The sequence below is a fragment of the Podarcis bocagei genome, assembly GCF_964188305.1.
Source record: "Podarcis bocagei genome assembly, chromosome: 6".
NCBI lineage: Eukaryota > Metazoa > Chordata > Lepidosauria > Squamata > Lacertidae > Podarcis > Podarcis bocagei.
The window spans coordinates 26,359,034-26,376,032 of record NC_138130.1 but is presented as its reverse complement, the minus strand read 5'-3'; positions in this window follow the sequence as shown (position 1 = coordinate 26,376,032).

Sequence of the window (16,999 nt, the reverse complement as noted above, 5' to 3'; positions counted from 1 at the left end):
TTTGAAGGACACCTTCTGTCCTAGGGCATAGCTTCCTGAGGGTAAGCTCCACTGAAGGTTGTGGCGCTTGCTTCTCACTTCGCAGGTTAATGTAACCTGAAGCTTTTAGTCGGAAATGCAAACAAACCTGCAATGAAGTGCCATGAGGTGAATTGCTAGTGTCAATAGAAACATCATCAAATAAAAGTGCATGAAAGCCATAGCAGTTCATTCACTTGTCAGGACTGGAGCATCCATCAGTTATCCTGTCACTCTCTAGCTGAAGATGTCATTCCTTCTGGAAATCCATTCCAAAACCAAAGCGTTCCAAAACCAAGGCATACTTTCCCATAGAAAGTAATGCAAAATGTATTAATCTGTGCCAGACTTTTAAAAGCAAGCTATAAAACAGCAATTTAATATGAATTTTGCTACCTAATGAGACCACTGATCCATAAAATGAAAGCAATAAACAATGTACTGCAGTCACACAATCAATCAGTAGCTGAACTGGGTTGCACACAGTCACACACAAAAAGAGCCACAAAAACAAAAACGCAAAATAAATAGCAAAGACAGACAGACCTCAGCGTAACACTTAAAACAGAAGTGTGGCACTCAAATCGGAAGCGTAACACTCAAAACGGAGCATGTTTGGCTTCCGAAAAAAAGTTTGCAAACTGGAACACTTACTTCCAGGTTTGAAGTGTTTGGGTTCAAAGTTGTTTGAGTACCAAGGTACCACTGTATACACTTCCATAATGAAAAAGAATTATGATGAAATAAATAAAATGCTGCCACAAAAATACAAATACATATAGTTTGCATTTATTTAAAACAGCTGAAATTTGATTTTAATGATGGATAGTTGAATAGCATTATGTAAGATGCAGGGATGGGAACAAGGCAGAATAAAATTATGGGAGATGATCTAAATAGGGATGAATCGAAGTTTTCTACATTGAGAGTTATTTCCCAGAAGTAGCTGATCATCTCTCTTCCCACAGCAATGCAAATGTAACATAATTGCATTTTCCTTAGCAAAACTGCACACTGCTTCTGTTTACAAGCAGTTAATCTTTATAAAAATGATTGCTGCCACCTTGTGGAGATTTAGCTGAAGAAATAAATGCATACAGCAGCAAGTAGCATTTTAGATTAAAACACAAATTGATTAAGAAAAAGAAGACGACACAGGTCATTTGAACTGCTCAGATTCCAATGAAGGCAATAGAATCTGTATTCCTGTGTGATATGCTAAAAAAACAACAACCTCAAAACATGCTGCAGAAATAAGGCTCCAAGGTTGTCACATTGAAGCAAGCAAAATGACAGGAAGGTTCGTCCTTACACATGAGAGATATCAAATGTAAAAACTACTCCTGAGAGCTCCACTGAATCTAACCGAAGTACACATACAAACAGGTATGCATTTGGGAAATCCCATATTCTGCGTTTATCCACTGCTGAGTAATAAGCAGAACACGACAGGCTAAGATTTTCACCATTGTCGTTATGGGGAAAGCTACATATGCTGTAAAGGTAAAGGTAAAGTCGTGGCCAACTCTGGGGTTGCGGCGTTTTTCTCACTTTATTGGCCGAGGGAGCCAGCGTACAGCTTCCGGGTCATGTGGCCAGCATGACTAAGCCGCTTCTGGCAAACCAGAGCAGTGCACAGAAACGCCGTTTACCTTCCCGCCAGAGCGGTATCTATTTATCTACTTGCACTTTGCTGTGCTTTTGAACTGCTAGGTTGGCAGGAGCAGGGACCAAGCAATGGAAGCTCACCCTGTTGCAGAGATTTGAACCACCGACCTTCTGATCGGCAAGTCCTAGGCTCTGTGGTTTAACCCACAGCGCCACCCGCGTCCCTACATATGCTGAGTTTCATGCAATTGCTAAAGTCTGAGGGATTGTGGCTGGAAAAAAGTGGCAGCATAATTTTGTGTGCAGCACAGTACAGATCCAAAAGGCTGGAGGTGCACAGAAATACGGTATAGCCAAATTCCTACTCAATATGTCATTTCAGTCTGGGAGCCTTGTTCACATGACCAAACAGGGGGACTCTGTACTTGGGTATGGAAGGTCTGACTGTGAGTAGTCCCGCTCTTCTGCAGTCTGTGTGCATGCAACCTGTAGGAAAATGCTGTGTCTCGTTATTCATCAGGATATGAACCCAGCTCAGTGTGTGCCACTTTTCAACAGAAGGAAGATGCTGACTCGTTCCATTAAAATTCCTTTCCTAAGGTATTGTTTACACTTTGCAAATCTCTAGAAAAATTATTGGCAGTACGATACCTCTATCTAGGAACTCTAGTGGTTGTAACCATGCAACAGATGGCAAATTCCTTGTTATTTGCCAGATTCTTAGAAGAGTCTCTGCTTTCATATAAGAATGGACATGTTTGCCAGGAACAGCCTTAGAAAGTTTACTTGATTAAAAAGGGGTTTTGGAATGAGGCTTCTGATAAGCTAAGGCAACATTACTTCAATACCTACCCATGTAAATTCCTGTCCTCCTCAGCATTATATTAGTACCAAATCTGATATGGTGACACTATCTCAAATAAGCCATGAAGGTACAAAACCAAGAAAATGGTCTGAAGACATATAAGTAATAAGTACCTTATCTACAGGGACACGGGTGGCGCTGTGGGTAAAACCTCAGTGCCTAGGACTTGCTGATCATAAGGTCGGCGGTTCGAATCCCTGCGATGGGGTGAGCTCCCGTCGTTCGGTCCCAGCTCCTAGCAGTTTGAAAGCACCCCTAAGTGCAAGTAGATAAATAGGTACCGCTTTATAGAGGGAAGGTAAACGGCGTTTCCGTGTGCGGCGCTGGTGCTGGCTCACCAGTTGCAGCTTTGTCACGCTGGCCACGTGACCCGGAAGTGTCTTTTGACGGCGCCAGCTCCCGGCCTCTTGAGCAAGATGAGCGTGCAACCCTAGAGTTGGTCACGACTGGCCCGTACGGGCAGGGGTACCTTTATACTTCAATAATTGTGTCTTGCTATACCATATTGGGGAAAGTAAATAAAAATTCACTGTGACTGGTTGCAATGATAATTCCCATCTGTTGCAAGCGGTGTTAGGTTAAGTGCTATTGAAGTCGTCTTGGTTTATTTGAAGTTGCCCATGGCTTTCTACCTTTCTGTCCATCTTCCAGTGGCCACAAGATGGCCACTGTGTGCTACTTGAGCTTCTGCAACTGTGTGCTTGTTATGCGGAACAACAATGTCTCCATCATTTGTCATCTTGCCCTGTGAAGTAGCAGTTAGAATGAAATACAGTGGTACCTCGGGTTAAGAAACTTAATTTGTTCTGGAGGTCCGTTCTTAACCTGAAACTATTTTTAACCTGAAGACCACTTTAGCTAATGGGGCCTCCTGCTGCTGCCACGCAATTTCTGTTCTCATCCTGAAGCGATGTTCTTAACCCGAGGTACTATTTCTGGGTTAGCAGAGTCTGTAACCTGAAGCGTCCGTAACCTAAAGCAAATGTAACCCGAGGTACCACTGTACATTGACTGGCCCAAATTTACCTAGTGAGCTTCATTTGAACGAAGGTAGCTCTGGTTCCACAGTCACCACTATTCACTGAACCAAGATTCGTGGTTGCAGCCCCAAAACTGTGAAGAACTGTAAAGTCTGATTGGCAATGTAATATAGAAACTGGTTATCGCAGTATTTTAACAGTGCATTTATGAATATTCAGCACAGCATGCATAGATAGAATATTTTTATTTCATTTTTGGATGACATGACCAGGATGGTTACAACAACAAATAAACTTTGACTTTGACTTAATTCTGCTTGCATTCTGCTCAGCTTCTCTTCACCCTCCCTTATTTTTTCTACTGAGGCTAGCTAATTTTCCTCGATTCCCACTTATTTTATCATTACAGACCTTTTCTGCTTTCCTGCATAGCTTCAATATCACCCTCCCATTGTCCATTCTCCTTTCCTCTGGCTTCCCTGACACTGAGTACCCACTTCACTAATAGAGGGAGTGGTAATTATGAGAATCATTATCATTAAACAGAACCATCATCTTAAACAAATGGGTAGTATAATTACAGGCATAATGAAAGAGAGACTTCATGAATGTGATGTCTTGTCGGGAAAGAAAACAAATCTTGAATCACAGGTATCATTTTCCCAACTCCATTGAACCCAGGAGCAGTAGATCAATGCTGTTTGTGAAAACAGAGGGCCCAGGGAGGTATGATTAATTATGCTTCTTCTTGGAGGATGCCAGAATTGATTAATGGATAGGATAAATGGCAGAACGATTCACCTCCTGCAGGTCGAAGTGGCTGTACAAAGCTGTAATCAACATGTTGGATGCTGGGCTTGACTCAGCAGTTACCCAATTTCAAAAGAAAGTAGACTTGAAGATGTCAGTTACACTGAGTTGTGTAAAGAAATTCTCGTCGTCCTTTTCTTCCATTAGTGGACAAATTCCATTTTTTTGTATACACTCAGTTTTTGTAACGTCTCAAGTTTCCTTTAAAAGGTGGGCTTTGGCATTTACACAAACACATTCACTCCACTCCAGTCACAATATTTAGTGGATAACTTTTATTCAGTCTAAAACACCTAGATTCAAAACCCAGATTTAAATCCATAGACTTTATGCCTGGCTTTGGGGAAGTTACTTGTCCTCCATCTCATTCCCTTATCAGTACAATGGAAATGATTGCAGCAGGCTAGACAGAGTCCCATGGACTGCAAGAAGATCAAACCTATCCATTCTGAAGGAAATCAGCCCTGAGTGCTCACTGGAAGGACAGATCCTGAAGCTGAGGCTCCAATACTTTGGCCACCTCATGAGAAGAGAAGACTCCCTGGAAAAGACCCTGATGTTGGGAAAGATGGAGGCCACAAGGAGAAGGGGACGACAGAGGACGAGATGGTTGGACAGTATTCTTGAAGCTACCAACATGAGTTTGACCAAACTGTGGGAGGCAGTGGAAGACAGGATTGCCTGGCGTGCTCTGGTCCATGGGGTCACGAAGAGTCGGACACGACTAAACGACTAAACAACAAGACAAATACCCTTGCTCAGAAGTAGTATTTTGCAATCCAGGACAGAGCTGTGACTATGTCAATAATTTGGGAAAGCTGTGATTTCCAAGCCTCAGAACCAATATAGTTGGTGTGTGTGTGTGTGTGTGTGTGTGTGTGTGTGTGTGTGTGTACACAGTTCTGTGTGGGTTTTTTTTCCAGAGCAGCAGTGATTACATCACCAACCAGATCACCAAAGTAATTGATGAACCCAACTTGCCCTGGTACATCAATGTAATAATAAGACTTTCAGGCCCAGTTTTCTGAGTGCATGTTCTGGAAGTTGGGCAATAGGGGCAGTACAGGATTCCTTTTGGTGTACCGACCTCCCCGCTGCACCAAGGATTCCCTGCCCGAGCTGCTTCAGGTCGTGGCGGATGTTCTCCTGGAGACACCTAGCTTGGTCGTCCTAGGGGATTTTAACATCCATGCCGACACGACCTTACAAGGGGCCGCTCGGGACTTCGTGGAAAGCATGGCCTCCATGGGGCTGTCCCTGAATAAGTCTGGCCCAACCCATAGCCGTGCACATGCCTTGGACCTGGTGTTTACCTCTATGGATGTTGGTGATCTGACACTAAGTAAAAGCGAAACGAAAGAAGTGCCATGGTCAGATCACTTCCTGGTGCAACTGGACTTCTCTGCGACCCATCCCCTCTGCAGGGAGGTGGGACCAATTCGGATGGTCCGCCCCCGCCACTTAATGGATCCAAATGGTTTCCAGAGAGTGGTAGGGGATGCTTTATCCCATGTTGATGGCCTTTCAGCTGATTCCCTGGTGGCCCGCTGGAATGTGGAGTTAACCAGGGCTATTGACTGTTTGGCTCCGAAGCGCCCTCTCCGATTGCATGGAGCCCGGACAGCCCCGTGGTTTTCCACGGATCTGAGGGCAATGAAACAATCGTTGAGACGGCTAGAGCGCCGGTGGCGGATAACTCATTCCGAATCTGACCGGACACAGGTTAGAGCTCAACGTCGAGCCTACCAAGTGGCAATAGCGACAGCGAAGAAGAATTTATTCACCGCCTCTATTGCATCTGCAGAAAACAGCAGCAGGAGACTTTTTCAGGTGGTTCACAATTTAGCGGAACCACCTGCAACATCGGGGCCCAGTACGGGCCACATGTTCTCCTGCAATGATTTTGCAAAGTTTTTTGCAGATAAAATCGCTCAGATCCGGGAAGAAGTAGACTCCACCGTGGGAGCAGGGCCGGGGCGGGAGAGTGCTAGAGTTCTGTCTAGTCAAGTTGAGTGGGATCAATTCCAATCTGTTACCTCCGTGGATGTGGACAGGCTGCTTGGACGAGTGAAACCAACCACCTGTCTCCTGGATCCTTGCCCATCCTGGCTTATAAAAGCTAGCCGGGAAGGACTGGGCAATGGGCTTCGTGGGGTGGTGAATGCTTCCCTCCGTGAGGGAGCCTTCCCAGACCCGCTGAAAGAGGCGGTTATTAAACCGCTTCTTAAAAAATCATCTTTAGATGCGGCCACGATGGCCAACTATCGCCCAGTCTCAAATCTTCCATTCCTGGGCAAGGTGATTGAGCGAGCGGTTGCCGAACAACTCCAGGCACGCCTGGAAGAAGCGGACCATTTGGATCCCTTCCAGTCGGGATTCAGGCCTCATCATGGGACTGAAACTGCCTTGGTCGCACTGGTTGATGATCTCCGGCGGGCTAGGGACAAAGGTGAGAGCTGTTTCCTAGTTCTGCTGGATCTCTCAGCGGCGTTTGATACCATCGACCATAGCATCCTTCTGGACCGTCTTGAGGGGCTGGGAGCTGGGGGCACTGTTATACAGTGGTTCCGCTCCTTCCTCCTGGGCCGTGTTCAGAAAGTGGTGGTGGGGGATGAGTGTTCAGACCCCTGGGCTCTCACTTGTGGGGTGCCTCAGGGTTCTGTCCTCTCCCCCATGCTTTTCAACATTTACATGCGGCCGCTGGGAGAGATCATCAGGAGGTTTGGGCTGGGTGTTCATCAGTATGCGGATGATGCCCAGCTCTACCTCTCTTTTAAATCAGAACCAGTGAAGGCGGTGAAGGTCCTGTGTGAGTGTCTGGAGGCGGTTGGAGGATGGATGGCGGCTAACAGATTGAGGTTGAATCCTGACAAGACAGAAGTACTGTTTTTGGGGGACAGGAGGCGGGCAGGTGTGGAGGATTCCCTGGTCCTGAATGGGGTAACTGTGCCCCTGAAGGACCAGGTGCGCAGCCTGGGAGTCATTTTGGACTCACAGCTGTCCATGGAGGCACAGGTCAAATCTGTGTCCAGGGCAGCTGTTTACCAGCTCCATCTGGTACGTAGGCTGAGACCCTATCTGCCGGCGGACTGTCTCGCCAGAGTGGTGCATGCTCTGGTTATCTCCCGCTTGGACTACTGCAATGCACTCTACGTGGGGCTACCTTTGAAGGTGACTCGGAAACTACAACTAATCCAGAATGCGGCAGCTAGACTGGTGACTGGGAGCGGCCGCCGAGACCATATAACACCGGTCTTGAAAGACCTGCATTGGCTCCCAGTACGTTTCCGAGCACAATTCAAAGTGTTGGTGCTGACCTTTAAAGCCCTAAATGGCCTCGGTCCAGTATACCTGAAGGAGCGTCTCCACCCCCATCATTCTGCCCGGACGCTGAGGTCCAGCGCCGAGGGCCTTCTGGCGGTTCCCTCATTGCGAGAAGCAAAGCTACAGGGAACCAGGCAGAGGGCCTTCTCGGTAGTGGCGCCCGCCCTGTGGAACGCCCTTCCAGCAGATGTCAAAGCGATAAACAACTACCTGACATTCAGGAGACATCTTAAGGCAGCCCTGTTCAGGGAAGTTTTTAACGTGTGATATTTTATTGTATTTTTGGTTTTTATGGAAGCCGCCTAGAGTGGCTGGGGAGGCCCAGCCAGATGGGCGGGGTATAAATAATAAATTATTATTATTATTATTATTATTATTATTATTATTATTATTATTTAATATTGTTTGCAGCTGATTATCCTAGAGCAGTGTTTCCCAAACTTGGGTCTCCAGCTGTTTTTGGACTACAATTCCCATCGTCCCTGATCACTGGTCTTGCTAACTAGGGATGATGGGAGTTGTAGTCCAAACACAGCTGGAGACACAGTTTGGGACACACTGTCCTAGAGGAAGTGAGGAAAAGAAGAAAATAATAGTAGAGCAGAGGCCGGATACCGGTTTCTTTTTCTTTGATGGGGTTCCCACTTCACTTCAGCAGTTGAAATGGTGACACTTTTATGCGAGATTGGTCTGAATTTATGTAAAAAGCCAGGGGGTGCATTTCAGTTATCTGAAGTCAGAATTACCTCATGGCAGATAAGCAATATGGACCCATGTCTGCTTAGCTAAAGTCCAATATGCTAACCACTACACTAACAGGTGGCAGCTCACTATTCGGTAATACAGTGGTACCTTGGGTTACATACGCTTCAGGTTACAGACTCTGCTAACCCAGAAATAGTGCTTCAGATTAAGAACTTTGCTTCAGGATAAGAACAGAAATAGTGCTCCGGCGGCACGGCAGCAGCAGAGGCCCCATTAGCTAAAGTGGTGCTTCAGGTTAAGAACAGTTTCAGGTTAAGAACGGACCTCTGGAACAAATTAAGTACTTAACCCAAGGTACCACTGTAGTCTGCTGATCCTAATAAATGGGATATCATGCTACACAATGATACAGAATGCTCTCTCTCTCTGTGTTTGTGTATTAATACTGCATTTTTCACTTCCTTGAGGTGTGTGGCAATAGGGAGCTGTCACAATGAGTTCCTGTACTTAAGAATTTACATTACTCAGAAGCTGTAGCATATGTACTTGCCACTCGCCAAGATATGGCCTTGTTAACATTTTATGGCATGTGCTGGTATGATAATTGGAGGCACATCCCTCTCACCAGCCCACTAAATCAGCCACGGAGTTCCTGGGCCGATTTTCATTGTTTAGGAAAGTGAGATCTGTCTATGGGATGCCAAAGCAGGCCCTATTGGTGTAGAACGAGCTGCTTCTTTTCACCCAAATCCACCACTGTTTGGACCTGCAGGAGTTGGCAAAGCATTTCATAGACAACAAAGAAGAAGAAGAAGAGTTTGGATTTGATATCCCGCTTTGTCACTACCCGAAGGAGTCTCAAAGCGGCTAACATTCTCCTTTCCCTTCCTCCCCACAACAAACACTCTGTGAGGTGAGTGGGGCTGAGAGACTTCAGAGAAGTGTGACTAGCCCAAGGTCACCCAGCAGCTGCATGCGGAGAAGCGGGGAAGCGAACCCGGTTCCCCAGATTACGAATCTACTGCTTTTAACCACTACACCACACTGGAGCTTTTCATGTGCTTCCTAATCTGACATGCTCTACACACACACACACACACACATATACACACACGGAGATAACCATGGGAATTTACATGTTGATGTGTGACGGTTTTGCATGATGTTTTGTAACTTGCATTTTACACCTCTATGAAATTATAGACAAAAGAGTGTTAGAAATCTTTTAAATAAATACTTTTTGTGTGTGTAGGGGGATATATGGTCCCTTTAAAATTGCTGAATTGCTGCTCGAACACTTTTCCATGCATATAGCACTACTACAGTGGTTCCATGTGTGGCTCACCTCATTCCTAGTCAAGGAGACTGCACACGTGATCATTATATAACTGCATAGGCCAGGGTTAGTGAGTATATGGCTTCCCGGGGGCATAGTGATCAGGTTTGATGGAAGTGATAGTCCAACAACTACTGGAGGCCCACAATTTCCCATCCCTGCCAGAGACAAATGTAACCAAGGCTTTTAGGAAAATTAAGCCAGCGAAAAGCTTAGGCCAGCCTTTCTCAACTTGTGGGTCCCCAGATGTTGTTGAACTACAGCTCCCATCACCCCTAGGTAGCAAGGACAGAGCTCAGGGATGATGGGAGTTGTAGTCCAACAACATCTGGGGACCCACAGGTTGAGAATCGCTGGCTTAGGCAGTTAGGTGATAAATAGGTTGTATGTCTAAAGCTGCTCTCCAAGACTGGAAACCTCCTGTGTTTTACTGTACATTTATTGAGTGTTAGTTGTCTTGTACACCAACCTTTCCCAGCCTGGTGACTCTAGATGTTTAGGGTTGTGCTGACTGGGGAGCACCAGGTTGGGAAAGGCTGTTCAATATCATTCTGATTTCAGTTAGCCTGCTGGCTCCAGGTTTCCTGTTGCTTCTCTGGTTATCTACAAGGAGTCCAGGAAAACAACTCAGAACCAATATATGGTTCTGCTATAGTCTAATGCTACCACATGGGGCTGTTTTTGAAGTAGTCTCCTATATCTGCTAAGCTGGCTGTGTTGGACAGGTCTCATAACAACAGATGGCATCAGAGCCTTCTGCATAGGGCTGACTTTCCAGCAGTTGGATCACTCGCATCTTTTTCTGCTTAGAAACACACGGGAGGGATCTCTTTGTGATAGCTATATTTTTGGATTAGGATTGGCTGAGTGGTGCAGAGAATAGGAGATCCACAAAAATGCCTCCGTAAGCTCCAGGAAGTGCAAAATATGTGGGGAGGCAGGAGAGGGGGTATGGCTTTGAGATTTTGAGGAAGAAAGTTTGTGCAGCATGTGAGTTGTGCTCTAAAGGAGCAGGTGCCGCAGTATCTAGTGCAATCATAAACCCCCCCCCCCAACATAGCCTGTTCACTTCAAAATATTATGCCCAGAACAGACATGTAGGGACGCGGGTGGCACTGTGGGTTAAACCACATAACCTAGGACTTGCCGATCAGAAGGTTGGCGGTTTGAATCCCCGCAACGGAGTGAGCTCCCGTTGCTCGGTCCCTGCTCCTGCCAACCTAGCAGTTCAAAAGCACGTCAAAGTGCAAGTAGATAAATAGGTACCGCTCTGGTGGGAATGTAAACGGCGTTTCCGTGCACTGCTCTGGTTCGCCAGAAGCGGCTTAGTCATGCTGGCCACATGACCCAGAAGCTGTACGCCGGCTCCCTTGGCCAATAAAGCAAGATGAGCGCCGCAACCCCAGAGTCAGCCACGACTAGACCTAATGGTCAGGGGTCCCTTTACCTTTACCATACATGTATCTCATAGAAGCCTGCACACAACCTTATTTCCAAAGCCCCCCCCCCGACAGCTACAGATGAACAGAGCGCTGACGTATTAGCACTGAATAAACATTTTCACAATTGCTGCCTTTGCAGAGAGTGTTTCCAAAATAAGCAGCCCAGCAGCACAGAAAGGGACAGACTACAAATGCCAGATACTGCCTTCTCAATGAATGACGATTATGAAAATATTATTTTTCTCAAGCAAGCCTTCGTGATGTAATAAACAGATTACAATATATGGTGACTTGAGGACAATGATAACTAATCTGTTGGTGGGAAGTTCTCCCAAGAAGAGTAATTTTTTTTAAAAAAATTGGTCCCTGCTTTGCGAAAGCCCATTATCCTGCAAGATAATTGTTGGCACTTCACATTTTGACTCCCTTATGGGCCTATTCGCTCTAGTTAGACCTTTAAAAAAAGGGGGGGGGGATTAACAGTGAAAAAGGAACAGTGCTTGCCTGAGAAACCACTTTAAATGCAGGGTCTAGTATTGTCAGCCCCCTGCAGTGAACTCCGTAGAATAACAGCAGGTCGTGAATCTCAGACAAACGCAGAAATCAAATGGTCTTTTTATCTATTATGCCTCATTCCTATTAAAAGCAGCTTAGCAGGTCAGGGAGGAACAGGGAGTAATGGCAGAAAAGTCGAGAGGGAAAGAGGAGTAGTATTTGCAACCAGTAACATTTAGGATAAACCACGAGTGTTAATTGTGGTGGGGAGCTGTTTTGGGAACTGAAAAGCAAAAACGTTTTGGCTGAAAAGCAAAACTCAAAACACACTCCTTGTCTGTGGTGGTGGGAAATGCTAAAAATATTTTATTCAGTTTTCTGGTTCAGTGTTAAGAAGCAGGGAAATGGTTATCTTTAAATGTAATAACCTTTTCTTCTTTACGTTTTACAATACAGTCAAATCAGCAAGGCCTTAGAAAAGAAGACAGTAGGAGGGCAGGTAGCAGCGGGGTGCAGTGGGCGAAATGGGGAGTTCACGTTAACATTTTTCTCTAGCTCTCCAGAGCAGATTATTGTAGCTCAAGGCAAGGGAGGTATACTGTTTGCTTTGACTATCTAAAAACTATTTGTGTGATTTAAAATGGACAATACAGATGTGGAGTCATCAGCTACATAATGACTGTTCCCAAAGAAAAGAGAGGAAAAACGAGATAACCTGCATGCATAAGGATAAGCTAGTTACAGTCAAGGCTGCAACAATACAGTCAAAGCTGGAGCTGCTGAAAGATGTCAAAATAAACAAGGTGGGTGCATTAACATTTGTGGACCCCAGTCAGTTCTTCCATTTCCCCAGTGAAATTTCCATTTATTAAGGCTACAATGGGACGCGGGTGGTGCTGTGGGTTAAACCACAGAGCCTAGGACTTGCTGATCAGAAGGTCAGCGGTTCGAATCCCTGCGACGGGGTGAGCTCCCGTTGCTCGGTCCCTGCTCCTGCCAACCTAGCAGTTCGAAAGCACGTCAAAGTGCAAATAGATAAATAGATACCGCTCCGGCGGGAAGGTAAACAGTGTTTCCATGAGCTGCTCTGGTTCGCCAGAAGTGGCTTAGTCATGCTGGCCACATGACCCAGAAGCTGTACGCCGGCTCCCTCGGCCAATAAAGCGAGATGAGCGCCGCAACCCAGAGTTGGTCATGACTGGACCTAATGGTCAGGGATCCCTTTACCTTTACCTTAAGGCTACAATATGAAATAATAAAAGTCTGTTGCTTGTGTTCCTGTGCTGCAAAGGCAGCAGGGAGGGGGGATATTACAAATTAGGCAGAGCTGGCTCTGAAAATATCCATGTCTGAAAACTCAAGGGTTTCTCTCCCCCCCCACCCCAATTTCCTTCCAGGAGCTTTCAGAGGAAGTACAAATAGTATTTTGGATCCTGGCCCAGACAATGGATGTGAGATAAGTGATCACCAATGAATTACTAAGAAAGAAAGAAAAAAATGGTGCTTCTAATATTGTGAACTTGAAGGTAAAATTCAAAAAAATATCTTGTTGGGAATCTGAGGCGAGATACTTATGTAGCAGAAGTTGCTCCCAGTTCTAGTCATCACAGAGAGGCAGCTTAAGGTCCAAAATAATTTACCGCTGCAGAAGAGTAGGCTTCAGTAATACAGTTCCAGACGCTGGTATATACATACAGTTTGTAGGCTTTGCATATACAGATACAGCTATATACAAGTATAAAGTATCTCTGTTGCTCCAGCAATTCAAAATGTAATACAGACTCTGTCGCTTCTCAGGACTGACCCTGACACACTTCACAAGGCCCCAGACCCAATGATCTGGCATGCCTTAAATCACATATAGAGATGGCACTGGACCATTGCCATAGCAACTGGCTCGGCTGACCTTGCACTGGTTGACTTACCTCAGATTATGAGGTGAACTGTGCTCATGAAGGAAATTAACCAATTCCTCCGCGTCCAGTTCCTCCAACAGGAACATAGTATGCTTTGGGGCAGCAGTGGGGGAACTCCAGCCCATGGGCACAAATGAGGCATTTGCAGGAGTCCTGTTTCGGTCCTTGAAGCCATTTTGTCCACACCATGCTTCCCTTCCCAGTACCTGATGTCATGTGTGAAAGACGTGGCTGCAAAGGAGCAAAGCCTTGCTGCTAGGATCCGCAGCATTGCTTACACTGACTGGCAGTGAAGAGCACCAGGGAATTCAAATCCCTGGGGACTTGCAGGGGGTGTTTTTGTTTATGCTGCTGGGACTGACCAACTTGGGTGCTGTGGAATCACGGTGTGTGTTAGGATAGGTGCTGTGTGTTAGGATAGGTGCAAGAGAGTGTCCCGCTCGCTGGACATTCATCGGCTCCTCTGCATAGGGGTGGCATGTGGGCATCATCATTGGCAGCTGGTGGTGGGTTATGGAGGGATTTCCACAGGTCATCTCTGCTGTTTGGGGATTTTCTGGTTCTGTATTTTTTCTTGTCCCTCTTGAGCTGAGCCCACAAGATACAGCAGCTCTTCTGCCAGCACAGTGGCAGCAAATCTCTGTTCCTGGTGTAACTAAGCCATAGGATTGCTTTGCCCATTCCAAACTACAGAGCTGTCGGTTATCCAATCTCAGTTCCAATTTGCAAATCACAGGGGCATGATCAGATCACACTCGCACCCTGAGGGATAAATATATCAAATTATCTATGAATTTTTTGGACATGAAAATGTAATCATATTGCAGAAATGATTTATATATTTCTAAATAGAATGAGAAGTCTTGAGCTGTTGGATGTATCCATTGCTATGCATCTATTAACTCCAATCTACTTACACACTATTAACCACCTTAACATTTCTATTAATAATTTGCCACCATAACCCCCCCTCCATTTTGTCTTTTTTTTTGGCCAGGTTGCATCACCGTCCTGAATTACCCTTTAGTTACTAATTGTCCCTCTTGGAGTTGCTTCAGTAATTTGTTTATTTATCTATTTATTTTAAGAGGATTAGTCGGCGAAATGTTGCTTGAATCTCATTTGGAATATATCCAGAACTGAGAGTCCATCCCCTCCCCAACTTTGATAATTTCCCTTAGTAAAGAGAAATTGGCAGTTTTCATCAGTTTTTGTTTCCAAAACAAATAAAAATGCTTTCTGAAAACATTTAAGTCTTTGCTTTTGTTTTTATCTAGGCCCCATCTACACTATCCATTTAAAACGGTATCATGCCACATTATACAGTCATGGGTTTGTCCAAAGAATCATGGGAACTGTACTTTTTTTAGAGGTGCTGAATTCTTCAGAGACCCCTATTCTCCTCACAGAGCTACAATTCTGAGTGGTTTGGCAGTGAACTCAAGGGGGAATTCTGGAAATTTCAGCTCTGTCAGGGAGCAGGGGTTTCCTAAAAACTCGTAGCACCCTTACAAAAACTGCCATCCCTGGGATGCTTTGGGGGAACCCCTGGCTGCTAAAAGTGGTAAGATACTGCTTTAACTGTATAGTGCAGATTGGGCCCTAAGGGAGATAAAAACTGCAAAATGTAAGGTCAGCAAGGCAGTAGCAGGGCTTTGGCACTATTGGCAGTTTTGTGGTTGTGAGTTTGAATCCTAAAGTCTCCAGACAATTTGAAACATCATCATCATCATCATCATCATCATCATCATCATCATTAACATAGCATATGATTATTATATATATATTTTAAAGGGTTTAATTATGGGTCATGTAGCTGAGCCAGTGGTGGAGCCTTTAAAGTCCTGCTGGACTTGCAGACATTTTTGGACTTCTGGACACTGGAAGTGGAACACTGCTTTCTAGACAGTGTCCTGGTCAGGCAATGTAAGATGCAGCCACCCACCTTCTGGGAGCATTTCCTGGGAAGTTTTCCGTTCCCATTATTATAGCCAGTCATTCTGTTGATGAATATATAACCTAGTTGAAATGACTCATGGAGGAACAGACACCATTCTGGCAAGATCATCTCATTTGCATAATAAGTGTCAATACACTCATTATGTGAATGAGACACACAGAAATGAAAGCAAACATGAGGAAAGGTAGTAAAAACAGTTTCAATTTAGCTCCCATCTTTTGTTTTAATGGCTCCTCTCTTGCATGTATTCAATTCCATGGGATTTCACAGCAGTGGTCCAAACTGGTGGCTTCAAATTTTCTGGTGTTTAGCATTGTACTTCACATATTTCTACTATATATACCCTATTTTGCAGAAAATAACAGCCCCTTTTGTATTTTAAGACTATGATTAAGTCTGGCATAATCACCAACAATAATCAATGTTAATAAAGTAATAATAACTATGAAAACTGATGTGGCTTAGTTGCTAAGTGACCAAGATGTGACTCAAAAAGTCACTGGCATGAATCTGCTATGAATCAGTGCAGGTCAGTTTAGGATCACATCATTTGCAAGCACCCACATCACACTATGTCTGAGCGTAATTTAATCCTTCCCACAGCAACATCATTCCTGGTGGAATCGTTAAAGGTTGCTGGGCTAGGACTGGAGAGAGACAGGTTGTCAAGGACTGGCTGGGTGAGAAAGAGTGGCGGGAATCACGGGCTCAAGAGGGAGGGCACAGAAGGCAATGACTTAGATCCCAGATGCTGCTGGTGGGGACAAGCTAGGAGGTATTAGAAGTCCAAGGAGGGGACAAGCTAGGAAGTACTAGAAGTAGGCAGTGGCGTAGCGTGGGTTGTCAGCACCCGGGGCAAGGCAAGTAATTTGCGCCCCCTAACCCGTGGATTTGCGCCCCCTAACCCTAACCCCCAGATGTTGCGCCCGGTGCGGCTGGCCCCCCCTGCACCCCCCACGCTACGCCACTGGAAGTAGGAAACACGAGGGATATAAATGCAATCAATGAACTAAACAATACATAAAGACACCACTATCTCAAATGAGCTCCCTTCCAAGGAGTCTGTAACCTGAAGCGTATGTAACCTGAAGCGTATGTAACCCGAGGTGCCACTATACAAAGAGCCTTGATAGGTTCAATGTGTACTTACTTGAGTGCACTGGAATAACTGGTACTTGATCTAATGACAAAGATGACACTTTCCTTCTGAGGTTTGTTCCAGAGTATGAGCCTGATTACTAACTCCATAATTCTTTTGAATTGATGCTTCAAGAGATGTCAGGTTTCTTAAAAAATTAATCCATGTGCATGCCGTGAGCCAACCACAATGTGCATGACAGGGAGGTTTAAACCTCTGCTACCTCCCCCAGTACGGGGTGAGGGGTGGGGACTTTACCCAGGATGCCAAGTCTTCCTGTTTGGATAGACATTTAGTTTAAATCAGGGATGGGGAACTTGTTCCAGATGTTCCTACATCTCCCATTAGCATCAGGTATCATGGCCAATGGACAAGGATCATGGGAATTTTATTTCAACAACA